At 37.8% G+C, this 9,361-nt stretch overlaps 1 pseudogene; it reads left to right on the top strand.

The window, feature by feature from the left end:
• Positions 1–446: 446 nt before the first annotated feature.
• Positions 447–8,131, top strand: LOC133828706 (eukaryotic translation initiation factor 5B-like; annotated as a pseudogene).
• The last annotated feature ends 1,230 nt before the right edge of the window (positions 8,132–9,361 follow it).

Raw genomic sequence — 9,361 nt, 5'->3', positions numbered from 1 at the left:
TGTATGTAGACGACGTGTTGGTAAAGTCTAGAACAGCTCCCATCCACGTGAAGGACCTCGCGGAGGTATTTTTGGTGCTTCGCATGTTTGGAATGAAGCTGAATCTCCAAAAGTGTACTTCTGGCGCTGCGTCCGGAAAGTTTCTAGGATTCATCGTCAGTGCTCGGGTAATAAAAGAAAACCCCGAAAAGATTAAAGCACTAGTCAATATTCCATCTCTCCGAACACATAAGGATGTCCAAAGCCTCATCGGGAGGATCGCTGCCCTGAGTCACTTTGTTTCAAAGGCGACTGACAAGTGCATCCCATTCTTCAACATCCTCCGAGGAGGGCAGAGTTTTGAATGGACAGAGGAGTGTGAGCAAGCATTCCAACAGTTGAAGGCTCATATGGCACACCCTCCTATCTTGTCGAAACTCATGGATAGAGAACCCCTCATACTCTACATGGCTTTCTTTGAGAATGCCATCAGTGCAACCTTGGTCTGCGAGGAAGGCCACCACATGTACTATGTAAGAAAAAGACTCCTCGGAATAGAGTCCAGATTCTCGCTCATGGAGAAGTTGACCTTTTGTCTGATGGTAGCTTCTCGGAAGCGAAGGCCCTATTTCCTGGCACATCCCATCATGGTCTTCACAAACAATCCCTTACGGCAGGTCCACCAAAAGCCAGAGTCGTCAGGGAGATTCCTTAAATGGGCTGTCAAACTTAGTCAGTTTGACATCACTTATGCTCTGAGGACTGCCATGAAGAGGCAAGCACTGGCAGATTTCATCGCCGAGTGCACAGGAACTCTCAAAGGACCTGGGAGCGCCCTGATGCATGGGCTAGCATTGGAAGTTGTATGTAGATGAATCATCAAATGAAAATGGTGTCGAAGCAGGCCTCATTTTTGTATCCTTCGAAGGACACAAGGTCCACGACATCCTAACATTTTGGTTCAATGCCTCCAACACTGAAGCAGAGTATGAGGCACTAATAGTTGGACTTTGAGTTACGCTCGAGCTGAAGGCCGAGGGCTTCAAGATTTTCAGTGACTCGTAGTTGGTAGTTAATCAGGTACTCGGGGAGTACCAGAACCAAGGAACGAAAATGGTCGCTTACCTAGTGAAGACCCAAGAGATATTGCATGGCTTCAGAAAATTCACAATTCAACAAGTGCCACGGGAATAGAACTCGAACGTTGTTGTCCTGGCCAAGCTTGCAACAACCAAGGATGCTGAGTTGATCAATTTAGTCCTCATCGACTACTTATCTTCTCCAACCATCTTAGCTCCCAAGGAGGTGGAAGCAATCCAACCTAAGGATGGTTGGATGGAGCCCATAGTGAAATATATTGCCTCAGATGAGTAACCGCAAGACAAGAAAGTAGCTCGAAAGCTACTTTACCAGACCCCTTGATATATTATCATGGACATTAAGTTGTACTGGCAGGGATATTCGTTGCCCCTATTGCGGTGTGTGTCCAAGAAAGAAGCCAATATGATACTCCGAGAAGTGCATGAGGGTTTTTACGGGGACCACGCTGGGAAGTAGAGCCTCGTCAAGAAGATCTTGAGAGAAGGATGCTCCTCCGAACGAGTTCACTCAGATGACAAGTCCTTGGCTGTTTTGCCGTCTGGGGCATTGACCTTGTTGGGTCATTGCCCCCAGAAAAAGGAAGAGTAAAGTATGCTATAATCGTGGTCGACTACATTATGAAGTGGGTCAAGGCTGAGCCACTCGCTACTATCACGTCCAAGAAGGCTCTAGATTTCATCATTAAGAACATCGTTTGCTGCTACCGGCTCACTAGGAAGTTAGTCCATGACAACGATCTACACTTCGACAACGAGGTGTTCACGAAATTTTGTTAGCGACACAGGGTTATGAAAAGCTTTTCCTCCATCCCCCGCCCACAGGAAAACGAGCAGGTGGAAGCAGTCAACAAGATGCTCAAAGCCACCTTGAAGAAAAGGCTTGGACAGGCAAAATATGCTCTGCCAGAGGAGCTACCTAGGGCATTGTTTAGTTATCACACCACTGCCAGGCACAACTGTCCACTCGCCATTATCAATGGCCTATGGGTATGAGGCCACGCTCCCAGTCGAGATAGTAATCTACACGCACCGACGAGACACGTATGACCCGACCATAAACCACACTTTATTCTGAGAGTCCCTAGACCTCATGAAGGAGATCTGTCAAGATTCTCAACTTTGAGTAGCATACTACCAGCACAAAGTGGCTAGCTATTTCAACTCTAAAGTGAATTATAGAAAGTTTGGGGTCAGAGATCTGCTGTTGCAAAGAGTCTTCTTAGCCACCCAAGACCCAGTGCGGGAGTGTTGGGACCTAACTTGGAGGGCTCATACCAAGTCGAGAGCATTGTATGTTCGGAGACATACAAATTATCTCGATTGAATGGGGAATTAATACCACAAGCCTGGAATGTCGAGCATGTTTGCTGGTATTACCAGTGATACGAGCAGTGGACTTTATTAAATTTTGTATTCTCCCTTGTAGCTTTTAGGCACATTTAATGGAAACCGTGTAGATAAAACATGGTAAAGAAGAAATTTGTTTGTGTTTTTGCTTATATTTTTTAGTTTCCGTTGTTCTGCATGTACTATTCATAGAGCACCCGCTCGCTTGCTTGGACAAGTGAACGCGGACTAGTCTCCGATCACTTGGGGGCCATGGAGTTAGGGCAGCCTCACACAACATCAGGCCTTGCGAGGAATGACTTAGGAAATTAAGCTTGTCAAAAGCAGAGTAAGCCTAGTGTCACTAGCTCGAGAATAGAAAAACCTAGGAAACTAAGCTTTTTCAAAGAAGAGTAGGTTTAGCATTTAGAGACTAAACTAAGAATCCTAGTAGCGCAAGAACAGACCTGCGTCACCTCCCGTGGACATTGCGCCCGAGGAGCTCTGACCAAGTCCAAAGTATGCCTTGAGCAAAAGTAGCATTGGGAAGTCCATGACATGGGAAGATTAGCTAGTCGAAGAGTGAAGCACCCCTAATGTCATGAGACCCCATAGCTAAGTCGCCTGATAAAAAAAGTGCCGAAAAGATCCAAGTAACATGAGATTGGATTTATCATATTCTCACGAAGACAGCGCTTGCCCAAGGAGTAATAAACAAATTCCAATCCTTGAGATGTGAACTTAAGCCGAAATCGTCAGTACTCGGGCAGGAGCCTAAGTCGCCTAAGACTTAAATAGAATACTCTGCGGGACCTTAACACTAGTTGTCCCAAAATAGCGCTTGATTGGACTTATGGTTACCTTCTGTGGATTCCATGGTTGGGAAGTAAGAACCAAGTCCCTCGATCTTGGGATGCGAGTTGGGACTCGAGTCACTTGCACTCGGAGTTTGGAATCGATCCTAAGATTTAATAAAGCCCAAGTAGCGCGAGTATGGACTGATGTTACCTCCCGAGGACACCGTGCTTGAGGAGTAGTGAATGAACCCTATGATCTCGAGATGCAAACAGAGGCTCGAGTCGTTGGAACTCGGAGCCAGAACTCGAGTGCTAAAACTTGAGTGTCACAAAATAGCTATTCAAAAGGCGGGGAACTCAACCTCTTGGGCTTGAGATAATGAGTTCATGTCTTACACATGATTAAGTCCTAAGCTGTATACTCGAGGGGCAAACCAAGAATCCAAAGCTGGCCCACCGGTGACCACGTACCCAGGGGGCACATAGCTTAGTGCAGCTGACCCCCTAAAGTTCAGAGTAATCAGGACTTGGGGACACGAGATGACATTAAAGTTACTTTTAAGGAAATTGAGTCTGGAAGGCAACATTAAATGTCTTAAGTTTCGAGCACTAAGACAGGACCATACAGTACACACTACTACAAATTTGTACTTGGACGACATGCATGAGATGACGTTTTGTATTAGAATTGTCGTGTCATGTTAAAAATATACATGACACAACAATCGCTCACAAACTTTTGTGCCATGCAAATTAAAACTCACATGAAACGACAATTCTAATGAGACTGTTGTAACATGCCTATTTTTAACATGAAACAACATTTCTACTTAAACTGTTGTCTAATGCAATATCAATTTTCTAATGAATAAGTATTAATTTAATTTGTATTTTTTTAATATAATTTAATATATTTTATGTAAATATATTAATAAAAAGTATTAATTAATAATTTGTAACACACAATAGCTACTAGTTAAAAAATGAGTTTTGTTTGTAAATAAGTTATTCAAATAATTGTTTAAATTTTTAATACTTTTTTTATAATATTAATTTCTAATTGAATTACTTATTATATATTTAATAAAAGAAGATTTCTTTTATTAAAAATTCATTAATGATGGTGCTATTTGGTAACACTTAAAAAATTAGTTTTTTATTTAATTAATTAAAATTTTGACTATTAAACATAGCACGAATGTCGTAGTGTGCCACTTCATAACTAATTGTCAAGCCTCTAAATGCTAGATCAATGGTGTGATCTTACTCTTGGTGATCAAGATCCCTAACTGTACCTACAGAAATTAACGGCTCTGTTAAAGTGGGTACCTACATAAACTGATGGAACTTGATATTGAGTACTTTTCGTGCTAAAAAAATAGTTGGGTACTAAATCGCAAGAAATCCAAAATATTGGGTACTTTTGCCACCAATTTCCCTTATACCAATTTTGAGACTATAAAGAAATATTCCCCTCTTAATTTATATTATCATTTATTGAAATAAATAATAATATATATCCAATTGAATGAAAGGTTTATCCTAAAATTTGTGAGATTTAAAATAAATTATGATTTAATTATAATATTTGAGATTAAAAGAAAGAATTTTGATTAGTCAAGATTATTGGATTAAAATGTTATTTAATTATAATTGGGGTTTTTAAAAAATGAAATGAATTTAGTAAAGGACTTAATAGAGATGATTTTTGAAATTTGGTGCCAAAAGAAAATTAACGAAATTGATTTTATAATAATATTTTATCTAATAAAAGTAAAAAACTAAAGATATTATTTTATTTTTCCCTCTGACCTTGTTTCTTTTTCCCCCGATTTCTTCTTCTTTTTTCCCCGATTTCTTCAGCTGCTGCTCTGTCCTACTCGCTCCATCTTCTTCCCTCCTCCATCTGCATCGTCGTCCCTGTCAACGAAGCGCCGAACGAGACAAATTTTGTTGTCCCTGCATCCGAGCATCTCATTAATTTTCTGGGCGCAACAAAGGCGTAACATTTGGGCAGATTTGGGGAAGTAAGAACTTCCGGTGTCTGGGAAGATCTGGGTAAGCATCTCTTTCAAACGACATTCTTTCAGATTTGGTGCTTTATGCGGCATTAGCATGTTTGGTTGTTCTTTGTGGTGAATTTATTATATGTGGGAAATAGTTAAGTTTTGTTCTGCGTTTGATAATGGGTTTGGTTATTTGGGGCTTCTGCTCTATAAATGTGAATTTGTAAGGGTTTGATAATGGGTTTGGCTATTTTGGGGATTCATATTTTATTTTCAAGAATGAAAATATTAATTTTTTTTATACCTTAGGCTATGAAGGAAAGAATGAGCGATCTTGCTCAGAGTTTAGGAATGCCTCAAGGCCTCAATGATGTGTTGAAGTAATTATTTCTCCCCCTTGTACTTGTCTAGTCAATTTTGTATACAAACCAGACATAAGTGCTAACTTTTTAAGGGCGATAAGTTAAGAATTGTTTAATTTACTCTTTGAATGGAAAGATAGGTTTTTGAACTGATATATCTATGGTCTCAATACCAATAATTAATGTTTCATATTTGTTTCACTATTTTGAACTAACTTGATCATCAGTAGTAGCACCATACAACTTAGAAAGAACACAGTAGAGTGGATGTGAGCAAGGAATGTGCCAATGGCTTTTCCTCCTCTCCTGGTAGTTCATTTTGACTAATTAGATTTTCTTTTATTTATGTGATTTAAGAAGTGAATTATAGATTTGTTTGGTACTGAAATACTGCTTTTTCTGCCTATGCACATTACTCTTGATTATTACCATTTCATGGACGCTCTACTTTCTGCATTCGAATGTGGTGTGGGCATTTTTGGTGATTGAAAAATGTCTTGCATTGAAGAATTTTTCTAATGTTTGAATCTAAATTTTTGTCTTGCATTCCTAGTTTACCAGAGTATACAAGACAGAAGTGAATTACATGAGAATATAATTACTGAACTTGAATGAATGCTCACAAATCATTCATAAAACTTGAGGTCAAGGGGTTCAGGGTTATGTGATATTGCAATTTTGGTTGTGGATATTATGCACGGCTTAGAACCACAAACAATCGAGTCATTGAATCTTTTGAAAATGAGGAATACTGAGTTTATTGTCGCATTGAACAAGGTGCACACTATAGCTGAACAGTTCTGGGTGTCTTCCTTCACCATTTACTTCACATTTTACTCATGTTTTTTTTTATTCAATTTTTAAATTTGCAGGTAGACAGACTCTATGGGTGGAAAAGCACCTGCAAGCACCAATTGTAAAGGCAATGAAGCAACAATCCAAGGATGTCCAAAATGAGTTCAACATGAGGCTCACTCAGGTTAGAAGCTTTCCAATTTCTTTTTCTTTTATACTTTGTTTGTTCGATTGTACTAATAAATTTCTTAAATTTGATCGGCTCATCAGATTGTTACCCAGTTCAAGGAACAAGGCTTAAATACTGAGCTCTACTACAAAAACAAAGAAATGGGAGAGACAAACAGCATTGTACATATAAGTGCCATTACGTATGATTTACTAACTCTGGGTTCATATTTCATTGTAACTTTTTATTCTCTTTGGACTGTCTGTTTTTGCTTCCTTGTCTGATGTTTTGTGTTTGGGGTAACTATTTCGGTGGTGAAGGCATTCCAGATATGTTGTTACTATTGGTTCAATGGACTCAGAAAACTATGGTTGAAAAGCTTACTTTCAGCAATGAAGTGCAGGTTTGCTTTATTTTCACCATACCATTACTCAACTCTCAGACAGTTAAAACTAGTTTAATCTGATTAAATCTCGTTCTTTTTGCCAGTGTATTGTATTAGAAGTTAAGGTCATTGAAGGTCATGGGACAACTATTGATGTTTTACTAGTCAACGGAGTGCTTCATGAAGGAGATCAAATTGTTGTTTGTGGCATGAAAGTAAGCATCTATAATCCTTCTTCAAAATCCAGCCTAGAGTCTGAGTTTGTAGTTTGTGTAATTCATTATTTTTTCTTTTGATTCATTATTCATATGAAAAGTCATAGATATTACATTAGATTTTCACTAATTATTTTCAATATGTATTCTATTTTGAAGGGACCAATTGTTGCTAGCATTCGAGCATTGTTAACACCTCATCCCATGAAAGAGCTCTGTGTCAAGGTAATCTTTTTCCTGAGAAACTAAGATTCTTGGAGAATCTTCCAGAAGAAATTCAATTACTAATTTTATATTGTGTCTTTTATAGAAGCCTCGCCTAAAGTCTTTCTCCACTTTGAAAACTAACTAAAGTAAATCTAATGTGAAGAAACTAAATAGAGAAAAATTGCAAGGAAATTTACATTTGGGCTCTAACATGTGCTGCCAATTTTCCTCCAAGGGTTTTTCTTTACTTTACATTTAGGAATTCCTGTTTTCTATACTGATATAAGCTTTCCATGATTTACTGATTACTCCTAATTAACAAAATTATTATTGTTTAGAGGTCACCAAAGGTGACAAGGTGGAACATTTCATTAAACTTGAATTGCACAATGTCTTGCACAGAGATAATTTTTATGGATTGGGCTAGCGAACTTTAAATCATTAAATATGTTATTTTACCGTTTTGTGTGGATATTGTGATGTCCTTGTGTCCCTTAATCATAGTTTTGAAATATTTTGATTTTGATTTATCATTTGTTTGATGTTTAGGGAACCTATCTACATCACAAGGAAATCAAGGCTGCACAGGGTATAAAGATCACAGCACAGGTGATTATTCTTGCTAATCCTCCATGCTTTTTAAGCCCTAAGCTCTTTGGAATTGAACTGGTTACTGATGAGGTCCACATCTGAATTGAGATTTCTTAATTTTCTAATAAATGTTTTATGCTGGGCCTTGAGCATGCTATTGCTTGTACTAGTCTATATGTGGTGGGCCCTAATGATGACTTGGAAGATATCAAGGAAACAACTATGGAGGATATGAAGTCTGTCACGAGCAGGGTCAACAAGAGTGGTGAAGGAGTTTGTGTGCAAGCATCTACTCTTGGTTCCTTGGAAGCATTGTTGGAGTTTCTTAAAACCCCATAAGTAAATATTCATGTTAGTTGTATAAGCATAGGCCCTCTACACAAGAAAGATGTCATGAAGGCCAGTGTGATGCTAGAAAAGAAAAAGGAGTTTGCGAGAATTTTAGCTTTTGACGCCAGAGGGGGTGACCATTAAAGTAATATTTAATGTGGTGTTTGACGCATGTATTAGTCAAGTTGAATTTGTTGTCTGTTGTGTAGCAAGTATTGATTTCATGCGTTGTCAACATTATCAATTAAGTAAAATATCGGTTTTATGGCTTGGTGCAACTTTCTTGAAAGTTAACTGGACTGGCCAATCTTGATTTCTCTCTTAAAATTAAACGTGAAATTGTGAAGTTGATGCTATGAAAAATGATACGCCCAATTAAAATTTTCACATTTATTTGGGATGTGCAAATTGTTGTTTAATTTTTGTGCACCATATATTTGTAATCAATATTTATGTATGCTTCTTGTTGCGCTTTAGTCTGTCAAGTTTAAATTCTGCTGTAGTTTTCTTTACCCAGATGGTAAATTGTTTAAGAAAATAATGTTGATTTCTCATTTTAACAAGAGTGAGTTAAAATTATTATTTACAGCTCTTTGGCACATTGGTTTAAGGCTGAGAATTGTACACTTTCATTTCATGGTAATATGTAATTTTATAAACACAATTTTAAGTTCTAAAAATATATTAGCAACCTGAAAGTTGAGCTTATAGCTTTGTCTATACATTCTAATTTTTCATTTATTTTGAAATATCTAGTGTTTCCATGCACTTCTGCATGGTAGCTAGAGTTTGGAAGTTTTAAGTATTCAATAATTAATAGTATAAATATACTTAAGACTTTGATTTGGATTGATGGACTTGAGAAACTCATGGAGTAAGATCTACGCTAGTGAGGTAAAGGTTAAGGTTTGAAGTAAGAAATGTGTCACTATGTGATTTGCTCCTTACACCATTCCATTTCCTCACTTTTTGAGTCTAAAATATATATTTTTTTATAAATTTATATATTTGAAGCCATGAAGTTTGGTAAGCCAATTATTTATCAATGTGGTTAAAACTACCTAGTTACTTGAGAGACCTTCCCAAAAGATGGTCAATC

Source organism: Humulus lupulus, chromosome 1, assembly GCF_963169125.1.
Source record: "Humulus lupulus chromosome 1, drHumLupu1.1, whole genome shotgun sequence".
Lineage (NCBI taxonomy): Eukaryota > Viridiplantae > Streptophyta > Magnoliopsida > Rosales > Cannabaceae > Humulus > Humulus lupulus.
Note: the sequence above shows the minus strand (reverse complement) of the source record. Positions and strands in the feature narration are given on the sequence as shown.